The following is a 27,533-nucleotide window of genomic DNA, read 5'->3' as shown; positions in this document are numbered from 1 at the left end:
TCACAGAAAACAAAGCATCTTTCCAAAAGATACAGAAGTGATTAAAAGCTTGAGGCACACAATCTCATTTTTTGGCATGTGAGGGAAAGCCAGAACAGCATGAGAATTCCAACAACTTGAGGGGGGAACAACCAAACTTTTTCAAGGGTATCTTTAAACTGTTTTTGAAAATGCTTTGGTTCAGAACTTTGTTTATACACTGGTTTATGCCATAAATGGAGCCACCTCTATTGATCCAATATACTTTTCCCTTAGGTTTTCTTTCAAGAGATACACCAAAAAAAATTTATGAGTTTTCCCTCTGTAAATTTTAGAATTTTTGAGGTTTTATTACAACTAACTAACACTGAGATTCAAAATTGTGAAATTTCTCACTACATGTAATCCCTCTCTCCACACGCTCTGCAGTCACTCAATTACATACCTAGACTACTAATACTCTGTTCTAGCATGGTCTAAAATTTCACAATATTTACTGGAAGAAGTTTAATTGCTTTAGCAGGGGGCTCTGTTTCAATTTTTCATTGACTTTTGTATACTTCTTGTCAAATTGTGTTATGATGAATAGCTCAGCCATAATAATAAGCATCGTAGATGGAGTTTTTTCTAGTAATTCCCATATTTTCTTTTAAATGTATGACTATTACAAAGTCATGTGTCTTGAATAAATTAAATCATTTTATGCATACAAAAAGGGAAACTGGTAATTTGTATAAATAGGTATACATACATAACTGGTAAATTATATAAATATTTCTGTGCAATTTTTTAAAAAAGGAATTTGCAATGCTTCTTTGTTTTCCAAAGACCAGATGGCACAGCTTTTTTGTTTGGAATCAATCAATCAGCTGCTAAAAGAAATGAAATATTTGTTTAACAAGACTTCATATCCACTCTAAAAACTCATCTTATTTGTTGGCAACTGTTGCAAGTGATCGCCTTGCTGAGACTGGCTTTGTTTCAGATGTCCATAAGGACGAGTTGTTTTGCTGGGCTCTGATGATAAGTCACTGATCACACACACACACACACGTGTAAGGGCCTCCAATCAACTGTCAAGATGCAGGAAAGAAAGTGGAGCTAAAAAAATTCTTCCATTTTTATGTGGCAAGAATGCAAAACTTAAGACTGTTACCTACGTATAAAGAAAATATCCTTGTCAATGCTATGAGAGAAAGAATTTCCTGGAAAGGTTTAAGTGTTCATTGCAGGGTCTAAAGTCAATTTTATATAAGAAGTAGACACTCTAATTAAATTGTGAAATATTCCAAGCCATTTCCCCTTTCTCCCCAAACTAAGGTCAAAGGATTCTTTCACTATCAAGGAGACTGTTTGCCTGTTTTCAGACCCTTCATGCAGATTTCATGAGGAATTCATAACCAATTTTCTTCAGAAATATTTCTCTAACTGTCTACATGCTAGCGATATGTAATCACAAAATACCCCTCTGTTAATGTATAATTGCTATGATGCCAAATCACAAATTTTAACAGATGCCTTCAAGGTCAAGCCAAGAAGATGAAAAATACTGTTTATGATTTCCCAGAAGTTTGGTATTTTCATACTCTAAATGCTTTCAGAAAACCAAGGGAGTTTTTTCTTTGTAGTATCCGGATCTTTATTTAGGGCCATATGACATCTTTCTCTAAGTTTGCTCCTTTCAAGAAAACAGACCAATCTTTGTACAGAGATGTTACTACAATTCAGAAAAAAATATTAGAAGATAGAATATAGAATAATAGAAAATAGAATATAGAATTATAGAGTAATATAAAAAAATATGCAAGACGAAACCAAGTTACACTGATTAATCGGATAGTTACAGAAAATTAAAGGGTTTAGATACAACAATCTTCTTTTCTCCTGGAATGGGAGAAATAGAAAATGCTAGGTAGTTATTATTTCTACCGCACAGAACAGGCTGCTTTTGACTAAATCAGCATTTTTAAGCTTCAGCATTAAGTTGAACACCAAACAATAGAAATGAAGATTGTTCTTGAAACAAAGACAAAAGAGATATTCTAATTAAATTCAACTCATGAAAAGTGTTTTTATGAGTACACGATAGGTTTCTGTCAGATTTTAACCATACTTGAAGACCTTAAAAAAAGGAGTAAACAAAAATGACATGGTAGGTTCTACTGCAAGGAGCAGTAACACAGAAATCATAGAACAGGAACAAAAAGAAGGGCAACTGAAGTTGGCATACTGACAAAATAAGTCAACCAAGTACATTAGAACACAGAAGAAAATGAAAACAGAAGAGAACAAGGAAGAGACGACGGCAGAATCAAAACAACTTAAATTAGAAAATTTATAAAGGTTACAATAAAAAAGAAAGAAAATGAACAGAACCAAGAAAAGACAAGTCAGTAAAATGTAAGATTTGGATATAAAGTCTACAGTGTTCCCATGTGAATAAGGAGAAATGGTTGCATATACCTACATACAGAGGAGGAAGCAGAGACACAGAGAGAGAGAGAGAGAGAGAAGGGTCTTTTACTGCTGATTTCTTGGGGAAGATGGGGGGAAAAATAGAATGGAAGGACTGAAGACACAAGGGCAATAGATTTCTGCTTTTCAAGCCAGTGGAACTAAAATGCCAAAAATGTGTATTTGGTTTGTTGGTAGTTGGTCCAAAACCACAATATATACACTCTTAGGGATTTAGAATAGTATTAAACCTCAAAATCTTCCAAGCTAAAGGTGAAACTCACATATGCTCTGGTGTCCAGATAAGTGATTTCTAGGTTAATACATTGTTTGTTGAGTTTTTACAATGATACTTGTGTTCTTTCTGAGGAGAATGGGAATAAACCACCCTGCAAATGGCTTCCTCACTCTTGACATGCTTTCAAATTGCATCAAGACCTGTGCACGAGCAATAAGACGTGAAAATTTCTTCAGAACAGTAATCCAAGGTCTCAGAGAAAGAGAAGATGCCCCAAAAGATGCTATAGTCTTTTTATAATCACCTGAATAATACAGATCAAACTTAGACCACCGAATTCACTCCACGCTAAATTTGAAAGGGCTTGGCTGTGTTCTAACATGAAGTAAAAAGTTGTTTACAAAAATATAAAAAAATAATCTCATTTTAACTTCTGGTGTGAAACAACAAGCTTCTTTAAGCTGCTTAGCTTGGGCAGAAAGTCATTTTAATCAGCTAACAAAAACAACTGTGCATGCATTTTGAAGTTCACCGTTGACTAAGCTAACGCTCACAAGAGTGGGCTTGAGCATGGCTTGGGGGGAAAGTTTCTCTTAGAAAAACTTGAGTGGGGAAGCAGGCTAAAGGAGAACAGCGCACAATGAACCAAAAACTAACAGAAAACCCCTTGTAGTCACACAGACCTTAACATCGCTTCCATTGCTGCATGACTTCAGGGGCTCTTTTCAACTCCCAGAACTGCTGACCTTAGCCCCAAAGGGGAGGTGTTGATGGACAGGGGAAGACAACACTCATTCCCAAGTTTTTAGGGATCTCTATTTTAAACATTTGAGGAAAAGGAAACGGTGCAGGAAACCAGTTCACAGAATAGCTTCTTCCAGCTCCAGACTGTTAGCTGGAAAGAGTGAACTCCTCTTAGCTTTGAATGGCTCTTTACCAGTTGAGGGAAGCAGATGCTCTCACTCCTGTTTTACCTTCTGACTGGTGTGAGGAGGGAGCGAGAGCGATCTGGCACTGGTGGCCCTGCTGCTGGCTGCCTCTGGGAAGCAGAAGGGCTGAATCACAACAAGGATTTATCCCCGTGCCACCCTCTGTGATGTTCCCCCAGAGCTCCAGTAGCGTCTCGGAGAACGTTTCTGCATCACTATGCATAAAGGCAGCTTTAACTTTAGGGCTGAGAACTAGCCTACTTTTATAAGTACAAAGCTTAAATAGAAGGTCTGTTTTGACACTTTGCACTATGTGACACGAGGAATGTGTTACAGCACTTTTTGTTTCTGGCTTGAATATGGCTGCTGCAGAGGAGAAACTTGTTCAAACTGCTGCTCGTACAGGAGTAAATCTCAGCTTTCCAGGGGCATAGGAGAGGTGCAGATTCACAGCAACTGATGGAATTAAATGATAGTAAAAGCGACAAAAGTGGTGCAGTGCATCAGGTCCACAAAGCCCAGCTACACCTCTCCATCACTTCCAACTTCCCACAAAAACACTGAAAGCTGAATGGACTGCGAGGTGCTTGGGTTTACACCACTCAAACTGGTTTCAACTCTTGAGACCCTCGAAAAGAGCATCTACAAAGAGATGGAAGGGGGGGAAAAAAGACCCCAAGCTCACTCAAGAAATAGCTGCACACTGAAATGGCAGACCTGCAGTTTATTTTAAAAGAAAGTTTTATTTGTTGCTTTATTACATTATGTATTTAGAAGATAATCGCAAAACTGAAAACGTTAGTAAAATAGACTTTTATATATAATACAGCTAAGCTGTAAGCTGCTGCTCTGCCAGGGGAAGCTTCTTTCTGTGCAGTGCTGCAGCAACAAACCTACCCCCACCTTCACGCATCCCAGTGCTATACGATGGGGAAATGATGTCTGGCACCAGTTTTTTGAAATGGGTTAAGTGAACTAGAAATCTCACCATGAATCATAGCAAGTTCCATACAAGAACCAAACCCCTTCTGAATTCTGGATCTATATTCTGACATTAAGAACACATGGAGCTGCTGGTTTGCTCTACTACTTCGCATATATTAAAAAGCCCCCCCAAAAGGGCAATATGATGCAACACTACTTCAGTGTTCCTGTTATTCTGTAGGACTATTGCTGCAACGGCCAGAAACAACCCTTATGTCTGGCTGGTTTTTAAAGTTTGGAACTCATCCTTATAATGTGTAAGACCAGAAAAAGTAAAATAAAGTCAAAAACACAAGTGTTGAAGTCAGACAAAAATAAGTGTGAACAAGTACTTATGTTTACATGTCACATTTGAGAAGTGAAGTAATCCTTTCAGAGATAACAACAAAATGGAAGTAAAAATCCATACTATATCCATGCATGCTCTCAAAATCACTCTGCATTGCAATATAGCCACATCCAATTTATGGTAAAACATAGGTACATAACAACATTTAATTTTCATATAACAAGTATACTTTGGGTATGTAAATCCCTCCATGTCTTCTCGTGTGCATGCACAGGCACACTCCTTGCTAGACGATACTTCAGTTTGTAATCATATTATTATTGGACTTAAGCTTCCTACAAAAAAAAATGCTGAGAGTTTAACGAAACTAACTCTTTACTCCTCGGTAGAACTGTAATTTAGCATGATCTTTATTACCCTGAGCCTGAAATATTTTCTGAGCAGATTTTGCCAGGTTTCCAAATGTTAAGGGTGCACTTGTTCATTGCTGTTGGCAAAGCAGATGTGGTTGGAGACTTCTCCTGAACATTCCTGGTTCGGCCCCTTCCACTTTTTCAGGCTGTTTACAGAAGCTCCCAACACATTCAGCTGTGAATGCTGAAAACTAATATAAATTACAAATGAAAACCAAGGAGAACCACCCACTACCAGCATCCAAAAAACTTCATCGTTCAAATAGTGACAAAAGGAGGAAATCAAAAGTGAAAAAGAAACCATGACTATTCCAATACAGAACTGCACCTGTATTTGAAACGTTCTGAGCTATTTCAACATGCTTCAGCTTATCTTTCCAAGTATAGGCACACCCTAAAAAGAGCTCCAAAACATTAAAGACAACCTGATCCTGCACAGAGAAGATTCTAAAGTAACCAAGACTTCTGTTTTAGGGGGTTTTCTTGCTATTTTTGCCTACTACATAATTATCTTAATGTAAAAATGACAAAAAAAAAGTTTTCTTCATAGTTTCTTCATACTGCCAAATACCCCTTTGCAAAAATCCTTCTTGATTTAAAAATACCTTCAAATTTTTTGCTAAAATAACACCGTCTCCTAAACAAAAGAAGGAGGTAGTGGGGGAAAAAAAAAAAAAATCCTAACTAGACAATACTGTCTCACAACACCAACGATAGTTTTTCAAACTGAATTTCTGATGGACTTCTAGAGACAGCAAGTTCTGCATGACCCAGAAGGTGGATCTTCAGTCAAGAGCTGCTCATCACAAGCCACACCACTGTATCTCAGGTACTTGCAGATAGGATGCCCCTGTAGAATTAGGTTACCTTGATGAGAAAAAGCACAGAAAGTAGCTCTTGAAATAAATGATAAGCCTCAGTTGAAGTGCACTTGGAAACGGCGCCTGAGTGTGTCAGTAACTGCAATGAGGTTCACGACCAGGAAGAAAAAATGGTTTCTTGATGAGATGCAACTTTATGCACATCTTAAATAAGATGTGTACATAAAAAGATTGACTTGGACATTTGACGTTCCTTTGGAAAAGATCTTTGGTGGTTTTGTGTTTTGCTTTTTGTTTTTAATGGATCTACTGTGATGCTAAAGAAATGCCAGAAACATCATTCTTAAGAAACACAATTCCAGATTCAGTTACACCCCATTCAGTTACAATCAAATGACTCACATTCAGGAAAAAACAAGAAATAAGGAAGTGTCCAAATGTGACATTGCCAATGCAATATCGCCTAATTATTAATGACAATGGAAATCAGAAAACTTCAACTTCCTGGCTTTATGTATAACTGAAATTTGAGTAAGCTAGAATCTCTAAAGCCCTGTAACACTTAAAATCTGCATGCTCATGTTGCATCTGCAAGAATATTATTTTCACCTGTTTTTAAAGAAATGTTGCTATATATGACCAGTCACTCAGCAAAAATGCAATTTTCGGATATAAACGCAATTAAGCAACTGGAAAATTTCACTGTAAATAAGAGAATTTGAGAGGTACCATGAACAAGTCCACCAAATCACAGCTGACATGATGCATGCCTTAGCCAACCATTTTTCCAGTGGTAGTAAACACAGGATCAAGCAGTGCATCTCAACCATGACGAGGTGACCTCCACAGCCAGAAGCTGAACTGAGCGACTGCAGTCCCAAAAGCACAAGCAAGCACAACCCCTGGCATCTTCACACACCTTCAGAGTGAAACTGAGATTGGATTGTTTATTTCTGGGGTACAATCATGGTAGGGGCTCTTGGTTTGCTCTCACAGTTGGCTGGGACAACCACATGAATTCTAAAAGCTCAAAACTTCATCCTTTTGCTGTGGCCACATGAGATTAGTAAGAGTCTATCACACACCCCACAACTATTTCACTCACGGCAGTTCAAATACAAGTTAACTTAAGCCTAAGGGTTTAGTTCTGTTACTCTTAATATCGCATTAAATAACTACTACATCATTTTACAACATGTTCCGGGAAAAGGTAGTTAATTGCTCAAATTATATTTGGAGCAATAAGTGCTGGAAAAAAAAGCAGAACCTTTTTCATGATCATAATTAGCGTAACAGCAGAATCTCATGGCTGGGATGAACCTCAAAGATAATCTAATCCACCTCTCAAAAAAGCTCAATTACATCCATGCATCATTCCTGACATACTCCTGTTCAAAATCTCCCATGACATAAATTCCTCAACTTGCTGAAAGAGCCTCGAGCTCCACCAGCCCTTCAGCATCCACATTTCTCCCACTCTCTCTACGCTGTGAAGCTGCTCTGCTGCAATTTAAACTCATAATTTCTCTTTCTCCTCACCCTGAATTTGGAGAATAGCTTGTTGCACTCCCCCTTGCAGCCATCTTTTGTCTATTTGAACCTCTTCTCTACATTAAAAATGCCAAGTTTGTTTATCTTGGCCACAGGTTGTGGGTTTTTAGGCGCTAAATTATTCTTCTTGCTCTGCTCTATATTCTCCACCCTGCTGATGAAGCTCAGCATACGGAAGTGGACAATGCCCAGCAGAGTTGGGTTAATTTGCACATCCCACAAGATATATTTCTGTTGATTCATGCCATAGCAGTGTTTTCCTTATTCACAGAAGCATATGCAATCAACTATAAGGTAAGCAAGCCAGCAATAAAACCCACTTCCTCAGAACCAAATATAAAAAAACCAAACAACAAACCAAACCAGCAGTTTTCCTGAACCTCCGCTTCTGCAGCTGGTTAGTCCCTCCTAAACATAGTCCTTCCCAATGCTCAGTTGCTCTGCACCTCAAAATTCTCAAAATAGCTTTGAAAAGAAAGACTTTTCATTAATTCCATATATATAAAAATATTATATATACTATATACTGCAGGAGGTGATTCTGACCCTCTGCTCTGCTCTGGTGAGACCCCACCTGGAGCACTGTGTCCAGCTCTGGAGTCCTCAGCACAGGAAGGACATGGACCTATTGGAACGGCTCCAGTGGAGAGCCATGAAGATGATCAGAGGGATGGAGCACCTCTCCCGTGAAGACAGGCTGAGAGAGCTGGGGTTGTTCAGCCTGGAGAAGAGAAGGCTCCAGGGAGACCTCATAGCAGCCTTCCAGTACCTGAAGGGGCTCCAGGAGAGCTGGGGAGGGACTCTTTGTCAGCAAGTGGAGCGATAGGACAAGGGGTGATGGTTTTAAATTGAAAGAGGGGAGATTGAGATAAGATCTGGGGAAGAAATTCTTTGGTGTGAGGGAGGTGAGACCCTGCCCCAGGTTGCCCAGAGAAGCTGTGGCTGCCCCATCCCTGGAGGGGTTCAAGGCCAGGCTGGATGGGGCTTGGAGCCACCTGGTCTGGTGGGAGGTGTCCCTGCCCAGGGCAGGGGGTTGGGACTGGATGATCTTTAAGGTCCCTTCCAACTCCAACCATTCTGTGATTCTAGGAATACTTATATACATATCTATATTCTATATAAATAAAACATGTATAAATACACACCTAGACATTACTGGTTTTTTAAAATTAATTGGGAAGGTAAACCAATGGAAGGCATTCTAGTGCTTTATGGCTGGACCAGTGTCCATTTTTTCACTTCTGTGTTGTTGGCTGTCACCCCACTAAGACTTTCCAAGAGCAAAGCTCCTTCATGTCTGATCACAAGGCTCCTTCCTGCTGCCGTAGGTCTAAGCCTCAGCCTTCTTAAAGCTCTGAAGTCATGGACTGCCAACTGCTCAGGTGCTACATCTGCCTCACCCTCTCCCTCTGCCTCCCACTACGAGCTAACCAACTTACAGAGGATTGTCATCATTAGTGCAATATTCAAATATGCCCTGTAGAAACAGAAAGGAAATTAAATAGAAAAAAAAAAAAAAAAAAAAAATTACAGAGGATTGTCATCATTAGTGCAATATTCAAATATGCCCTGTAGAAACAGAAAGGAAATTAAAAAAAAAAAAAAAAAAAAAAAAAAGATATGTGGAAATTTGCCAAATTTGTGTAAAGTTGACTCTAGGCTTATTTATGTCAGTGATAAACAAGACAATTACCATTGTGGTAGCAAAGAGAAGAAAGGCAGAGGTTGCCATCAGAATAAGAAAGACAGCCGGAGTTTATTTGCCACTGGGATAATAAAGAAAATTACTGCCATGGGGGTGAAACCTGTGAGTTACTACACCATTGTGCAATCCAGGGATTTGCTCTGAATACAGAAGAAAAACATCCCATTTATGGCAAAAACAAAGGCGCTTCTGTTTGACTCTCAACTTCATTCTTTCTTTGCTTTGGGCTGGGTGTGCAGAGAGAAATGAATTTAAATCTAAAAGGCTGATCAAAGATGGATTTTTAAACAAATTTAGCAGTGATTTTAAATTAGAAGCCATAGATTAGACAATTAGCATCCATGTAACAGTGTCAGCCTACAGCCATCACAAGAAAGAAGTATAATTAGACACCAATTTTTAACAAGGTACTTTTGAGAATTAAGTCATTCAATGAGACACAAACGCTTTTTAGAAAAATAAACTGAAATAAACACCGTACAGGATAAAAACATTTGAAAGGTAGAACTGCAAGTCACGCCAAACCTCTCCATGTAAGGCATTTTAAATGTGGAGGGTCTGGCACATTTGTGTAGCTGTTAGGTGTTACTAGGCACTGTGTCTGAGGGGAGAGGTTGTGGAAGGAACTTTTAGATAATCACCAGGCTTGGGCTGGTCGGACACTGGTCCCAGCCTCAGAAAACTTCAGAGCTGGCTGGAGCTCCTTTGAGTCTTCTCCAGCTGGGAGACAACAGGAACACCACCAGTATCATCTCGCTCCCTTCTTTCCTCATGTCCCTTCCTTACACGCAAAAGACTTCTATGTTGGTTTAGTAACTAAAATTGAAAAATCCATACCCCTAAACAAAAAGTATGATTTCTACTCCCACTCCCACTGATTTTCCATTGCCAGGGCAATGGCAAAGGGAAAAGGAGATGAGGTTCAAGCCTGTATTTACACTTTCCCAGGCGTGGAACACAAAGGCTTGGTTGGTCTGAGACACACAAATGAAAACCTCAGCAAGTTACACAGGGGCCAAAGCAGGGGAGACAACTCCAGTGAATTTAGGTCAAAGTTACAGAAATATCTGGGATCTTATTTTAATACATGATGTCTGTAAGTGGCTAAAAATAGCAAAACCACAGAATTAAACCCAAGGATTTTTTCCCCAACAAGTTCATGCTGGTTCCTTGCTGCGCTGGATTTCACAACATCTGATCTGTCTTAAGACCTGAGCGTCCTCACCAATGTTAAATAACGCTCAGCTGCACACAGAGATACTCTCATTATGCAGCTTTAAAAGAGATTATAGTGTCAGGTTTTGTTTATTCATTAATATTTCTAATCCCAAAATGCATTACTCCCCTGCTCATTTATAAGACCATAATTAAGTTTTATTTTTACAGGCTTCGACGGTAGTTGTAATTGTCCCAGTTTCCTGCCCCTTTTCCCCCTCCTCCCACTCCAGTTCCCCAGGAACGTTGGTATCTGACCCTGTTGTAACCAGCAACCCTGTGAAGGGAAGCACAGGACCTTGCTTGGCACTACTCACTCAAGCAATTGCTCGAGTTATTAAAAAAAAAAATTACTGATCAAAAAAATAAGACTTCTTAAAACCTTACATTAAAAGCTTGTTTGATAAAAAACCCCAACAAACCACAGCAACAACCAGTAGCTCACCTACCCCACCACAGCTCTACACACAGCTGCACAGACACCCACCCAAACAGTGGGTTTCCAGAGGACCTGAGTGCTTATTTCCACCAACAGAAACGAACTCAAACACTATGAAAACAAATGCCTGTATCAGCATTTACATTATCTCAATCAAAATGTCCTCTATCAACGTGACACCAATTTAGAACCAATGCATCATCTCTGTCATTTCCATGAATCACTGAGCAAACCACACTGCCAACACAATTCAACTTCTTTAACTGCTATAAAAACACCAACAGAAACAGCCGCTCCGTGTCCCTTTTTTCACGTTTCCTCTCTTCCCACTTCCAATTGGGAATGACTGTGTCCTGGCAATTTACTAGAGATGACTTTCACATCTTTTTCACGTAAGGGATGAGCTATGAAATCAGAAATGTGTTAGATGGGTACCTTGGAGGTTGCCCTGGTTGGCACGCGCTCTCCTTCGCTGGTACCTATTCCAACAGCAGCACTGTGGAGTATTTATTTAGACCGTTTACTGAGGGGGTGAGAATATGGGGAAAGCATTGGGGGTTGTGAAAAAAACCCATGTGCACACCCACAGAGGAGCTCAGAGATGCAACAGCAGAGGTGAAGTCCAAATAATACCCTGCAAGGCTGCTCCTAGGTCCCCCACAGGAGCCATCAGCCCATCAGAGGCCCACCTGCACAAGCCCAGAGAGGGACTCCAATCAAGGGCTCCCAAGCAAGAGCCAACCCACCTGGGGGTGTCCCAAGCACAGACTCAGCTCCAGTGTGGCATGGGAGCCCATCATCAATCCCTGGGAGCAGCTCCCCACACACCTTTCAGAGTAAGGGGATCACAGACTAAGGGTGGGACACATTATGGGATGGATAGGAATTGGAAGGGACCTGCTAGAGACCCTCCAGTCCAACTCCCCTGCCAAAGCAGTGTTGCCCAGAGCACATCACTCAGGAGCATCCAGGTGGGGCTTGAAGATCTCCAGAGAAGGGGACTCCACACCCTCCCTGGGCAGCCTCTTCCAGGGCTCTGCCATCCTCACCCAAAAGAAGTTATTCCTCAGCTTTGAGTGGAACTTCCCATGTTCCAGCTTGTGCCTGTTGTCCTGTCAGTGGGAACCATGGAAAAGAGTCCAGCTCCATCCTCCTTCAACCCACCCTTTAGATACTTGTAAACGTAGATAAGGTCTCCCCTCAGCCTTCTCTTCTCCAGGCTGAAGAGCCCCAGCTCTCTCAGCCTTTCCTCATCAGGGAGATGCTCCAATCCCTCCATCATCTTGGTTGCCCTTTGCTGGACTCTCTCCAGTAGTTCCCGGTCTCTCTTGAACTGGGGAGCCCAGAACTGGATGCAGTTATGCAAGGAAACAAAGCCTTTCATCGCACAGGACTTATGGGATGCAGAGGGACTGAACCAAAGGCAGGAAAAGGGAGAGGGCTGGGTGATTTGGAGGAGAGAGAAGTACAAAAAAACAGAGGGCTAAGGGTAAGTAGTAGCCTGGTTGGAACACTTGCCTGGTTGTGCCCTGCATCTGATCAGCATGGTCTCCCCTGCCTCCTTAGTAAATTCCTTTCTCACTCTTTCCTGGGCAAGGGGCTCTCAGTCCTTATGCACGTCTGTGCGTGGGGTGTGGGTGCCAGCAGTGGGGGTCACAGCCCAGGCTGGAGAGCCCCTGTGTGCCTGCTGCCAACCACTGGAGCAAGCACGGGGCTGGGAGCAGCTAGCAAAGATGAAGCTGGACTAGCCAGCAAGCAGGTGGAGTGGCCCAGGAGCCAGCAGGGGTGAGCAAGTCCTAAGGGTCAGCTCTGGCTGTGAGAGCACCTGGGGTGTCACTAGGGTTGAATCAGCTGTGGGGACCTGGGAAGTTCTTGGCCGGTTCTGGGTATGTGTGCATGCAACCAGGAGCTGGAGTGGAACTGCTGCCTCAGGGGCCGTGCATCCAGGTAACAGACACTGGTGAGGCTGGGATGGAAGGCCAGGTACGGGGCAGACTGAGCCCTGCTGCTGGATGGATTCACCCTGTAAATACGTACCGATGCTCCTTCCAGTGGGCCTCCATCCTGCTCAGCCAGGGTGAGGCCGTCCTTTGTTTGTGTGAGGGCACTGAGTGTGATCTACGTGGCCAGCCACGCATACATGCGGTGTATATGTGTGCTTGATGTGCACACACCAGCCCAGAATATGTCTTTAGCCTTGCTACTGGTAGGATCTGGGGTCATTTTTGGGTTGTTCAATCTGGCATGATATCTTTTCTTCTAACAGAAAATATCACGCCGATTATGCATTTCAAAGAGCATACTAGGTCAGAAGACAGGACTCATCACCTGTGGCCATTTCCCCTTTTCTTTATAGTTGCAATCAACTTCTTACAGAGCCTTGAATCTGTGGGCTGTACTCAGCCACACTGATATTCAACACATGTCCCTTCTCTGTGATCAGTAACATACTGCTTGACAAGTAGCTCAAGTGATCAAGACCTGGCTGAAGCTCCCAGCTTCTGTGCAGCAAAGCTTTCTAATCTGCAGAACATGTCTGATGGTCATCCAAACTGCTGGAAGAAAACAAATACAAAGACCGGTGAAGAGGAAAAAAAATCAGAGCAGACGATTAGAGGAGGAATGATAAGAGGTAGGAACAAACTGTTGAGACTGATAGGCAATCACAGAGAAACTGAGAAACGTGAATACGGGGAAAGCAGAAGTGGGTTTGAAAAAGTTGAAAAGGAGAGGCATAGTTAAGGATTTCAGAAAGGCATAACAAGTCCTTTTGGCTCAGTTAGTCTGAGCAGGAACCTGAGAAAGGCAGTGATATTTGTAGTGCTCTGAAGTAGCAGTGGCAGACATGGAAAAAAAAAAACCACTGACAAACAGCACATTATGTTTTCCTCTGTTTTAGAGCATCTACTAGTTCCTTCTGAACTTAAAAGTATATTGAAAACATATCATATAGAGCAACCACAGACAAAAGAAAATTTAAATAGTTTTCTAAACAAGTGATTAGGGAATATGGATGTGATAAATGAGTCAACGTAAAAGCTAAAGAACTACAAACTACATCAACACATTTAAGCACTTCTTAAGCACTTCTACTCATATCAGCACAAACTGTTTATGAAACAGTAACATCTCCCATGTTTTTGTAAAGTTAGTTAAAAGTAAACATACCTAGAGGATTCCCCAGGCTTCATTAAAATATTCAAGGAGTTCCTGTAACCTGTCATTACTTCTGCCAAAAGACTTGCCTAGCCAAGATAACCACTAGCCATCTAACCTAAGGTGGAAATTTAAACAGTTATAAAGCGTGACCAAACACCTACTTCTGCAAACAGCTGCTGCCTTGCTTTGTCTCCCATTACAGCCTATTGGGAAGGAGAGTTAAACTCAAAAAAACCATACTAAAACTACAAAAATGCATCACAGCTCTTGCCCCTCAGTGAAAAGTGTCAACATGGACAACTGATTCCTAAGGAAGGCATGAGCTGCCAAAAATTTGCCCTGTAAAGAAGCTTCAGTATGCTGGAGAAATGAATATAATGGAGTATTGGAATAAATGGAGGTGCTTAGCAGTTTTTGAAAGATGTTCCTTCTAGGAAAAATCACGGGGTTACAGAAAACCGAGTAGTTTCATAATTTTCTTGAGTAGTTAGCTTTTTCAAAATAAGTTTGTGAATTAAAACATTAGCACACCAACATTTAGGGCGTTTCCAGTGTGGTAGATGATAAATGAGGGTCTGATTTTACATTGATCAACTGTTCTCCTTAAACTTTTGGAATGAAAAGAGATTTATATTACTTTTATTATTTTTTGCAACCTTTCTTCTCGGTTTTTCAAATAGCTCTTCTACTTGTAATGTTTTTCATAAGTCTCAAACCACTTACAAAGAGCATTATTATTCCCATTGTATAAGCGAGGAAAAAAAAAATCCAAACCAAGCAAAACCCACACAGGTGAGAAATAGAAATCATTTGCCCCAAAATTACATCACTGGGAAACACTAACTAAAAGGACTGAATCTAAGTATGCCAACTCTCAATCCTATCCATCAGATGGATCACACTACCTTCCACATCTGGGAAAATTCCTTGTAAATGTAGAATTTATCAAGTCTTTTTGCACTAGGGAACGTGCATAAGAATGTTACAAACCCCAGATAATGTCTCCTTATCCATTGGTACATACCGACCTTTTAATGGCAAGCATAATTAAAGAATAGTATATTCCCCTATTTTGAATTTAAAGGAAAAAAAACTTAAAAAAAAAATTCTTAGGGAGTGATAAAAATGCCTGCTTGTATACCTGAAGTTCTCATTACTTTTACTACTGTGCATCTTTACAGTTCATCTTTGCATTAACTTTGTTCTGTCTTGTCTGAGAAAGCCAAAATTATTACAGAGTGACTTCAAAAGGTGTTTTTTCTTTCTAATGGCTGTCAATGGGATTTTAATATCAGCACCTTAATGCTTTTTTGCAATTAAAGTGTTTTAACAGTGAAGTAAGCAATGTGCTAGATTGTCTTAATGGAAAAGTTCAAGAAAAAGCTAATTAATTTTGAGTTTTTACATGCAGAGTCCTTTTCAGGCTATGATTAATTCTGACTTTGATTTTACAGCATACATGAGCTGTTTTAATGTTATCTGTTCTTAATTACATGTTCTCTTTTACCTGTCCCCTGGAAACAATATTTGGTTGTGCATTCTGAATAACAATAGAGCACAGGTTGCCGTTGCCTGCAAAAAAACTTAACTCATCTAATACCCGAGTTTTCCCAAATGCAGTCTGCTATTCAGGTGTGTCGCTTGGTTAAACGTGTTAACCAGGTCACCGAATTTAGGGACTGAAAATGCTCTGAATTAGACCCTGACTTCACACTGTTATTGCACTGGACCCCAAATATGTTGCCCTCACTCAGTAAAAATTTAGCTTAAAAACTCACGACACTTAATTCTGATTTTGAGCTACACATAAACAGTCCAACTGCACAAACAGCTCAAACCTGAAGCCCAATTTCAGCCCTTAGACTCTCTCTCACACACCTCATCTGATAGAGTCATTTCCAGATGATTTTTTAATTTCAACATAATTACTGCTGGTTGACTATTCATATTCTGCTTTGCATCCTAATGCTTGTTCTCTCCACTTAACCTTCACCAAATAGCATTGATGTTATTGCTCATTTTGGAACTGCAGCCCTTTCTGTCCAGAACACAGACTCCATCCATTTATGTACAATAAAAATGTGAGTTGCTTCCAATTTATTACACATTCTGCATTTCATAAACACCTGGTGCAGAGCAGTTCTCAGTTCAGCAGATAATAAATTAGTAGCAGCAGAAGTAACTATAGCTCATGGTACTGAAACAAAGAACAAGCCGATTTTTAAAAAAATAAATATTGGAGTACAAAACCAAGAAACTGCGACATCCCCAAACTCAAAAAAATACTAAGAGAGTACAAAGGTTTTCTTTTCCCAGCTTTGCAAAAACAGCTCAAATTTGCAGCAATTTGGGGCTTATATGTTTCACATGAAAACCTACATGAAGATCTCAGACTAAACCAAACAACTTCACCCTCATTTTAAAATTACATTTTAATAAAAAAGAGGTAATTAAATAATATTCTGCAACCTTAGAAATGTAATATGTAATAGAAAATGAATCCACAAAGACTATTATAAAGTATGATGACTTTTCCTTTAAAAAGCATTACTGGAGAAGGGATTAGCCTCTTTAGGAAGCTACCATATTGATTATACGATCCTTTTAATAAATTTCTGTAAACAAAAGTAGTTTCTTTATAAACGGGCTTTGAGAATCTCTGCTCTCAGTAACAAAGAGACAAAACATCGCAGAAATGAGGTTTTTCAGAGCATGCATCAAATTTGAACATTTGATTAGTTCAGATACAGAATGTGGGAAAGCAGGAGAAGAATCAATTGATACCGACACCACTGGCTGAGAACAAAGAGTCGCTGAAAGTGCTTTCTGAGGATGCCCAGAGCAGAAGAGACAAAAGCCTCTTTCTAGAGATTTCCAAAAATTCTTGCTCACTTTTATTCCCCTATTACTCCAAGATCAGTGTTGCTCAGACACAGATCCGTGCTGCTGAGCTTGAAGGCAGTATTATTCACCTCCTGGAACCTATTTTACATAACTCAGGTCATAAATACAGAGTCTTAAAACAATGCTCCTGAAAGAGCAATTCAAAAGCCCCAGCCTTCATCAGGGACACGGAAACATCAGCAGACCCGAGGATGGGGTAGAAGCAACTGTACTCCCTTTCCTTAGAGCATCAGGTGCAAAACCTGCTCTGTAAGAAAAGTGCTAGAAGAACTGATCACCCTTTTCTCATCACTGCCCCCTGCCCCAAGTGTTATGTTCATAAATATTTCCCCCAGCTCCAACCTCCTCAAACCCAGCAGCTCTGTCAAAACCACTCTTAGTACAGGTTGATGCTGGTCTTTCTCACAAGCAGCTCTGTCAAAACCACTCTTAGTACAGGATGGTGCTGGTCTCACAATAATTAGCGATAGAACAAGAGGGAATGGCTTCAAGCTGCAACAGGGTAGAGTTAGACTGGCCATTAGAAAACAATTCTTCACAGAAAGAGTGGTCAGAGACTGGAACAGGCTGCCCGGGGAGGGGGTTGAGTCCCCATCCCTGGATGTGTTCAAGAGTCATTTAGATGTGGTGTTGGGGGATATGGTGTAGGGGAGAACTTTGTAGAGTGGGGTTGATGGTTGGACTTAGTGATCCTAAGGGTCTTTTCCAACCTGAATGATTCTATGATTCTATCATTCTATGATTTCTCCAAACTCTTTTCCCTCAGAGTAACTTCACAGTTCACCTCCCTACAGAGCTCCTCGTCCCCATTAGTGCATCCCACAGAAGCTGTCCTCCATCAGCCTAAATGAGGCAAATCACCTCAACCACATGAGGATGGCAGGAACGTGAGCAACTCAAATTTTTTCCTACTGAAAATGCCCCTTTTCATGTTTTCAAAACTCAGCAGCTTGAGCTCCCAGTATTGTTTCTCTTCCCTCCTTTCACATCATTCAACCAACCCATCTTCCATGAACATGGCTGGCAGGCACTGCAAAGCACCCCCGCGTGCCTCAAAACGCCAGCTTTCCACTACAGACACTCCACTCGGTATGTTCATTTGTTGCCCAGTTTACTTAATGGAAATTCTCAATTTGTTATTGGGAATTTAGTGCAAGATCTGTCAGCCTGGTGTAATAAATCATCCAGGCGCAGGGGCTGCCGAGCCTCTGCCCAGCATCACTAAACCCAAAGGCTTCCCCTTCATCTCCTCTCTCACCACGCTGCTCCCTGCAGAAAGGGAATCCAAAGCTTGCTCCTGCAGGATGCTGCTGGCTGGAACATCCCATTTCTCTGGGAAACATTCAGAAATGTCAAGGTGAGGGTTTGTGGCAGCCCTGCACACAAATCCCCACGGGACAGCCGGAGGAGAGACAGCTTTGTGCCAAAGCTTTCCCAAAATACAGGACACCTCTGACAAGGCTCTATTTTCCACTTGAAGCGTATTAAAAAGCAGTGTCCTGCTCTTTTGGAAGAGAATATTCTTTCACAAATATGTCCTACGTAATACAGTTTCCAAGCACAAAAGTATTTACAGTTCTACCATGTCCTCACAATGGGGAAAAACATGTAAGAAATACACTTACATGCTTCAGCTCAGAATGAAAAGGATTTGGTAACTCTTGCACACATAAGGACAACACAGTCTTTAAATGCTAAAAAAGAATTTGTTTTGGGCTTCAGGGTGGAATAGGCTGGGAACACAGCGCTAAATCCACTCAGACATCATGTACCCATCAACTCGCCTTAAATTATCCAAGTTGTAAGTATACTAAATATATTACCTATTCAAAAAAATTCATACCTTGTCCCCCACTCCCCCACACCCTTTAACAATTGAGAAATAAATTTCAAAAATTAAAAGTGCCCTCTCATTATTAGTACTGGATGCGTAACCCTGTCATACTGGGCATTTTCCCCTTTAGTCATAATAAATCATCACCATTATTTAATCCCATTAGAAGTCCCCATAATTTGTCTGATAGCCTGGAATGACAGAAATGATAAATCTTTCCTAAGTGTCTTACTACACGTTTTACACAAGAAATCAAAGCTTGAATTTAACATCAGAAATTTGTCTAACCAAGTAATACCATTTCACTCGGAAAAAAAAGAGTCTTGAATTTAAGTGAGTGAATTTAAAAACTCCTAAGGAGCACTTTGAGCATGCAAAGGCTGAGAGCAATCAAGAACAATAACAGTTGTGAACAGAGATGCACAAGTCAGAGACACAGACCTATCTAGCTAGAAATAATTTTCTAAGGTTTCATATCTGTGATCCTCTACATCACTCTCACAGAGCCTTCCTCCTACATGAATGCAAATTTATAAGGTTCTCTCATTATCTTACCAACATCCAAGCAACAAGAACAGAGAACTAAAGAAAAAGAGGGACGCAACAGGTTTTCAATTTACTGCATCAAAATAGATTTTAATTGGTGTTTTTAATAAAGATCTGCTTTTCCTTACACAGCTAACAAGGCCCAGTGCTGACCGGGCAAAATGTAGATTAGCCTGGCTGTAATAACACTGCCACAGAAGTTAATGAGAGCTCTCAACAACAAACAAGAGTAGAGCTGAGCGCCAGGTTTTGTGGTGGGCTGCAGTCGGGGACCTCTTATCCGAGTTACTGGTTCCAACAGAGTCTCGCCTGGTAGAGGACAAAAGCCACTCCTCACCACGGAGCTATGTAAGATGTGCTGGGGTCTCAGTCTGTTCTCCAAACGGGAGGCACACCTACTCTCACACACAAAGACCACAGCTCGTGTGGTCATTGTTTAAAAAAACTGGCAAGATCACAACGGCAGTGGAGAAGTCAGGAGCTGCATAGACATGGAGACTCATCTGAGACACAAACGAGGTGCTGCTCACGTTGCCAGGGGCAACATGATCCTCCTTGGTCTCAGTGACAACATCTTGTGTTCTGTGACCATACCTGGAGATCTACGCTGTGTAGCTGGAGCTAGACCAACAGAAGTGATTTGCTTTGGAAGAGCTGTGCACACAGGAGACCCGAGGACGAGAGGCACTTAAGAGTGAAGTGTGTTTTCTTGCAGAGGAAACGAGCAAGCAGCAGGAGAATCCTGGGACAACGTCTGTTTCTTATTTCAGCACTGAAGGTGGAAAGCGATGGAGATGTGCACACAAACCCAACGTAGGTATGTCCTGAGCGGCCAGTGGGAGCTGCCCCTTCTGATCTTCAAACCTCTGTACACACATAACCCCTGTCTGGCACAGCACAGCTCACCACAGCATCGAGGGGTACTCTGCGCAGAGCCAATGATGCTTTAAAGCTAGCACCTCTTTTTAAGTGATATCTGTAATACCTTCCACCCCCCACTTCTCTGGAATGTAAGCAGAATGCTAAGTTAAAAGTAAAAAAAAAAAAAACTAAAATAGAGAAAGAATAGAAAGAAAGAGACAACTTCTTGGACATTTGTATATGTATCATATCATTTAGGAAGCAGCGGGAGCTGTTCTGCAAGGGGGACGCGTGGGGAGCTGCAGAGGACTATGTCCTCACCAACAGGGTGCCATCCCACCACCCTGCTGTCTCCAAGCTGTGTCAGGGCAGGGCTGACAGCCCAGGAGACCATCAGGCAAGGGGAGGTAACAGGCCAGGGGCAGCGACCATTCAGGAAGCCCAGCCAGGAGAGCAGGAGACAGAGATGGGCATGAGCCTGCCCATAGGAGACCCGAGGGCAGGACAGCATGCCCCAGTTCCAGCTGCAAAGAGCCCCCCAGATCCATGAGCATCGGGGACTGGGGAGTGGACCTAGTTGTCCTGTTGTGACCTAACCCCAGCCAGCAGCTAGAACCACGCAGCCGGTCGCTCATTGCTCCCAGTCGCAATGGGGGAGAGAATCAGAAGAGTAAAAGTGAGGAAAAACTAATGGGTTGAGCTAAAACCAGCTTAATAGGTACAGCAAGAGCCACACATGTCAGTGAAGCACAACAAGAAGTTCATTCACTGCTTCCCACCAGCAGGCTGGTGTTCAGCCATCTCCAGGAGAGCAGGGCTCCATTGCACGTAACAGTTACCTGGGAAGACAAATGCCATCACTCCAAACATCCCCCCCTTCCTTCTTCTTCCCCCAGCTTCACATCCTGAGCGTGATGACACATGGTATGGAATATGTCAGTGAAGCACAACAAGAAGTTCATTCACTGCTTCCCACCAGCAGGCTGGTGTTCAGCCATCTCCAGGAGAGCAGGGCTCCATCGCACGTAACAGTTACCTGGGAAGACAAACGCCATCACTCCAAACATCCCCCCCTTCCTTCTTCTTCCCCCAGCTTCACATCCTGAGCGTGATGACACATGGTATGGAATATCCCTTTGGTCAATTGGGCCAGCTGTCCTGGCCGTGTGTCCTCCCAACTTCTTGTGCCCACCCCCTTCTACTCACTGGTGGGGTGGGGGGTGAGGAGCAGAAAAGGCCTTGACTGCCTGGCAACAACCAAATCCACCAGTGTGCTGTCAACACCATTTGCCATCCCAAATCCAAAACACAGCACTGCCCCAGCCGCCAGCAAGAATTTAGCTCCATCCCAGCTGAAACCGTGACACTGACCTTCAAGCCTTACTGCACTGTGTCTTTAATCGCCAGGCATCAAAGCAGACATTTACTAGTGACTCACCTACACCTTTATTTAAAATCCAAACAGAAAGTGACTGATAGAAGATATTCTGAGGAAACAGCCAAATCCAAGGCTAACTCAGCAACCCAACCAATGCATAGAGTAATTTTAAATGGAATAAGAAAGATTTGGATGTCATTAGACATGTGACACACTTGGCTGTCATTTTATTTTCTGTTACCATTTACGGGGAGAAATTCTTAAATGGAGGATTTCTCAGAACTTAACTGAGGAAATATTTATACCATCTGGAAGGGCATTCTGTGTAAGCTTATATGCCTCTTAGAAATAATTGCGCTTAAAATAACATATTCTCACTACTGGGAACCACATTTGTAAAGGGAGGGCCAAATCAACAAATGGCACATGACCATTTTTTTCATCATTGTACCTGAAAGAAATTTAAAAACCGTGTTTGGTTCCTTCAAGTCAGAGGAAAAGACTAAGTGAAAGGTCTAATAAGGAAGATGTGCATGGCAATATGCACCCAAACTTCAGGAGTTTCCTTGGAAGCAGAGAACAGGAAAGAAAACTAGTAGCGAGGCGGTTTTTTTTGAGAGCCTGAATAAAAAATAAAATGAGGAAAACCCAACCAGCATAAACACCTTTCTGTTACTCACTCCTTCTTCAACAAGCTAGCAAACACCCTCCAGGCCTCTCGGATGCACACAAATCATTCAGCTTTTAATACCCAGCAACCTAGGATGTCCCCCCAGCTTTTCCTGAGAAACTTCAACTCTTCTTGAAAGATTATGCAAATTCCTCGTTTCTTTAAGGAAGATGCACCTTATTTTTTTTTTCCTTTTTTTTAAAAAAATTAAATTCACTCTTCCGATTTTAATGAGAGTTATTAAGAAACAGGATAGGAATGTGACCTGAAAAACGTATTAGGAAAAATAGTTCTATCCAGTTCTACCCTTTTGGATACTTTTTTCTTTGATTCTTCTTCCTTAAAGCAGAACTATATTAACGTAGATTTTAGATTGCAGAAAACTATCTCTCAAGATATGTCAGCTTCCTGCCTTCTCGAAAAGATACATGCATTGTCGTCATCGTATTCTGGATTTCATGGCATGCATGAAACCAGCAGCAGCTGTGTCTCAGGGTATGTCTCTATGGCTCCCACACTCCACACCAGATGAAGCTCTGACAGAAGACATCACCCCGGCAGCAGTAAACCATGTGTGCGAAGAACTGCAGGTAACACAACACCAAGTGGAGCACCATAAGTTTCTGCTCCAGTTTGCAAACATGGGAGCAGGCAAACGTTCCTGGAGGCACGTGTAGATGGCAGGGTGACTATGAGCCAGAGAAATGACACGGGCAAATGCATTCGTGTGTGTCAGGCAAGATATTTCCCTAGGAAAGGCAAGCATTGTGCCAAGCCCTGGTGAGAACTCCCCTGTACCACTAGGGACCTTCCCCATTCCTCAGGTTCAGGAAAGACGGATTCCATCTGGGATGAAGGCCAACAAAGATTAAGCAGTTGATCTGGGGCATGGGGGGCCCACAGACAAAGACAACTAGAAGGTGCAAGGCAGCGGCTTTCAAGAAGGATGTCAAGGATCAAAGCCAAAAGAGAAAAAGAGCTCTTGAGGTACAAGGAGAAACGTGGTGAAGAACACAAAACCTTTTGGGACTTCTTTCCAAGAAGAAGACCTCACCATAAGCAGGGTAGCAGCAGATGTCCCCTGGTGCCTTGGTAAGGCCTTCCTCTGAGGGATGGTGGAGAGGCAGCGGGAGGGGCTGCATGGGGGGACCCGTCACCCTCATGTCACAATGCCACCACCCGGAAATGCAGATGTCACAATGCCCCCACCAGGATAAAAGGGACCATCCTCCTGTGTCCCACTGCCAGAGATGGCCTGGGGCAGCCTGGAGACATCTGAGAGTAAGTCCTTGAGGAGCTGGTGGAATTAGTTGGAGGTGGCTGAGGGAGGAAGACCAGAGGCTGGACAAGACTCCTGGAGGTTCTCTGTTGCAAGGCCAGCTCCCAGAGGGGCCATGTTCAAAGTGCATCTAATGGACAGGGATCCTGTCTCAGCCTCTGAGGAACAGATGCCAGCTCCATAGGAGATGAGAAGAATCACCGACCTCTGGAGGTCCCAGAGGTTCCCAGGCCTTTTCAGCTGGATAATCAGTGGCAAGACCAAGAGAATGCCTTCTTGAGGAGCACCTCAGAGCTTGTTGTTCTCATCCCCTATGGAGAAAGGGGCAGCGGTGGTAAGAAATGGGATGCAGAGAAGTTGCCAAGGGTCCCAGTGCTCTGGAGGCACCCACTGGTGTCCTGCCAGGGGCATAGGAAGGATTTTTTCCCCAAGGTCAATCAGAACTGGGGCCTTTGGTCACTCTGGGAAGCCCCTGAGATGGCTCTAGGGTGAGGGAGAACAGGGCTTAGGCATCTCCAAGGAGGCAGCGGTGGTAAGAAATGGGATGCAGAGAAGTTGCCAAGGGTCCCAGTGCTCTGGAGGCACCCACTGGTGTCCTGCCAGGGGCATAGGAAGGATTTTTTCCCCAAGGTCAATCAGAACTGGGGCCTTTGGTCACTCTGGGAAGCCCCTGAGATGGCTCTAGGGTGAGGGAGAACAGGGCTTAGGCATCTCCAAGGAGGCAGGACCAGCCTGTGGGACCAGGAGGCAGGTCTCGCTCACATGCTCAGGGAACAGCCGATCGCCAGCCCCAGCTGGGCTCAGGAAGGAATTTTCCCCAGGGCACATTGGCACTGCTCCCCGGGGGTTTTTTGCCTTCCTCTGCAGCATCGAGCATGACCACTTGTCAGGGCTCCTCCGCTCCCTTTTGCCTGCAGGCTTCCTGCCTGCTGCTCCTGCACCACCAAGGTGGCCTCTCCTGCCCCGCAGCTGGGGGGAGGAAGGCTTTTTTTGCCCCCGAGGTGGCCTAGCCAGCCTCCTGGGGGGTTTTTTTGCCTTCCTCTGCAGCACTGAGCAGGGCCCCTTAAGGGCCAGGGCTCCTTTGGGCCCTTTGGGCCAGGAGCCTGCTGCTCCTGCTGCACCAAGGTGGCCCTGGGGCCCCGCATCCGGGGGGAGGAAGCTTTCCAGACTCCCAGGCGGGCCCCCGGGGCTGCTTCTTGTCCTCTGCAGCACTGAGCACAGCCCCTGCTCAGGGCTCCTGGGGGCCCTTTGGGCTGGGGTCTTGCCCGCTGCTCTGGCACCTCCCGGCCACCACTCCTGCCCTGCCTCTCTTGGTAAGGTAAGGTGAGGTGAGGTGAGGAGAGGAGAGGAGATTATGTATGTGTAAAAAGAGTAACCAATGGAGGCCAAGGTGCAGGCCAAGCGTGCCAAAGTGTATGGGTAAGTTGTAATCAACTGTTGCAGTAACTGACGTGACCAGATGTGGAACGTTATGTGTAAAAAGAGTAACCAATGGAGGCCACGGTGCAGGTTCAGGCCAAGTGTGCCAAAGTGTATGGGTAAGTTGTAATCAACTGTTGCAGTAACTGACGTGACCAGATGTGGAACGTTGTCTGACCCAGGATGGTATTCTCTGTAAATATCATGCTGTCCCATGTGAATGGAGATATTTTCTTTCTCATTGCTCTGGAAAGCAGCTAGAGCTGTTGTCATGGATGGCTTCTGTATGTATTTGAAACCTCAGTAGGAGAAGAGATGTGCTAATGCACCTTTACCCAGATAAAGATGTAACAAATAGAATAGCTGAGTTGGAAGGGACATACAATGACCAATTGTATGTCCAACTGCCTGACCAATTAAACTGTAAGAATGTAAAAAGCTTCCATAGACATAGTGCATGACTTGTTAAGAGAACCTCTTTTTCTTGATCAAATAATGCATTAATATGCTTGTGAGACTAAAAGGCCTTTGCCTTTTCTAAAAATCAGTTTGAGCTTGTTTGGAATGATTGTATGTCTGTACAGTTTCTTTTCTTTTTTTTTTGCCTAAAGTAAAGTTAGAGCATATTTTTGCCAAATTAGGCATTTGCTTTCTCACTATGGAACTGCTTCCTAAATTGGTGACAGGATAATATCTCTGCCCTGCCATCCGAAAGGACTCTAACTGTAGAAAGTCCAGTGCTTCAGGTGTTTCCTCATTTATGGAGATGCAGGAAAATCAGTTACTACAGATTCATTATGAGAGGTCTTGCTGAAGATCACAGCCTATACACATTAAATTTGGGGTTCTGATTACTGATTTGGGCAACAATCAGGAAACTAAATTATCACGGCTTCTACAATGTGTGTAACACAAATGCTCCTTACTCAAAATGTATTTCTAGGTACTCCTCAACTCATTATTAAAGCAGTATTTCATGTAAGGGAGAAGGTCAATATTCCTGGGAAAAATATCAATGCCCATTAGACTTTCAGTGAGACTTAATGCATTTATCATTTCAAGAGAAGATTAGTGCTTTATTCCTCAATAACTTTGAATCACGTTCCAAAATATAGGGTAACATTTATTCCAAACAAGCTATGAGGAGACAAAGCCAGAGAATTCAGAGGCCAAAGTCTGGTCACTGGAAACTAAGAGTCACAGCACTGTTTCAAATATTAATTTTGAAGAAAACTTAGAGCCCATTGCCAGTCTAAAAAACATAAAAATTGTGCACGTTCTTTCTCAACAGAGTTGCATTCTCTGTATATTCCAATGCAATTAATGCCTCTTCTAGTGACAGGAGTACGTAAGGTTGCATTTCTCCTACTGCTTTTACAGAACCAACAGACAACAGACTGTGAGCTTGATGTTAGTCCCTCCTATGGAAAAACTGATCTATAAACAAACCCTTTCCTGTCCAATATTGAAGGAATGGGGGCTATACACCTGTAAAAGCAAGGACAGTGTTTATTTGAAGGTGAAATTAAAGAAGAATAGAACTTGTCTTGCATATGAGTAATAATGAATATCATTAAGATGATCCTGGTAAGTGCAAATTGGACTTTTTGGCTACTGGAAATCCTTAAAAGGTGGCAAATATGATCAAACTATGTTCTCCTGGGTTTTTCCTAAATCTAACAAAGTTTGTGCAGGAGGTGGTAGGAAGATACATCACAGTTATGGTAAACTCGTCAAGTCCTTTATGGTGTTTCTCTTACATGCAGATTCTAGAGAAAGCATACTTTCAGCTATATATTAGAAATCTGAGACACAGTAGCTTGAATGATCATTACTTATCCTGGTACAGGATTGGTAAATTTATACCACTCTGCTTTGAAGAAGCTGTAAAAGGGAGCACACTGGAGTCTAAAACTAGATGTGTAACTCATACGAAGTGCAGCAGAGCAGTGTCACCTGAAGATCATGATGGAGATGAGAAGTAATGAGGAAAATGAGCTCCTGTTCTCAAAGGCTCCAGGAACCACTTACCAATAGACTCTGGAAAAATACCACTTTAAGAACTCTGGACAGCAAGTCAGCCTTTGGCAGGCTGGAAAGGTTAATTAGTCAGGGATTAAAATATAGCTGATACAATAAAGCTAGGAAGGATGATACTTACTGGTAATTACAAACCTAATAACAGATTTTTTAAAATAGTTTTGTAACTGTTTCATCACTGTAAATCATTAATACATTCATTTATCATTCAGTCTTGTCTAATGATAAAAATCAGTGCTCCAGCCTGACATTTGCCAGGCCACAGCATTCACTTGGGCACTGAGTATCTCCTCACCAAAAGAAATCTGGTAGATTTCTAGGGTATTTACCATGCAATGGGAGATAAAACTTCCAAGTAGCTTTGGTTAATTCACCATTGAGCTCCAGGGACTCACTTGTAGCTGGCTGAAACAAATTATTGTGGAG

At 42.4% G+C, this 27,533-nt stretch overlaps 1 protein-coding gene across 1 annotated transcript in view; it reads right to left on the bottom strand.

Moving 5' to 3' along the window:
* Window positions 1-27,533, bottom strand: part of CNTNAP2 (contactin associated protein-like 2) — a 1,244,457-nt gene that overhangs the window by 382,989 nt on the left and 833,935 nt on the right. The gene's annotated exons all lie outside the window — the stretch shown is intronic.

The sequence above is a fragment of the Calidris pugnax genome, unplaced genomic scaffold, assembly GCF_001431845.1.
Source record: "Calidris pugnax isolate Ruff unplaced genomic scaffold, ASM143184v1 scaffold71, whole genome shotgun sequence".
In the NCBI taxonomy this organism is placed as follows: Eukaryota; Metazoa; Chordata; class Aves; order Charadriiformes; family Scolopacidae; genus Calidris; species Calidris pugnax.
The sequence above is the reverse complement of the archived record's forward strand: the minus strand, read 5'-3'. Positions and strand labels throughout refer to the sequence as shown.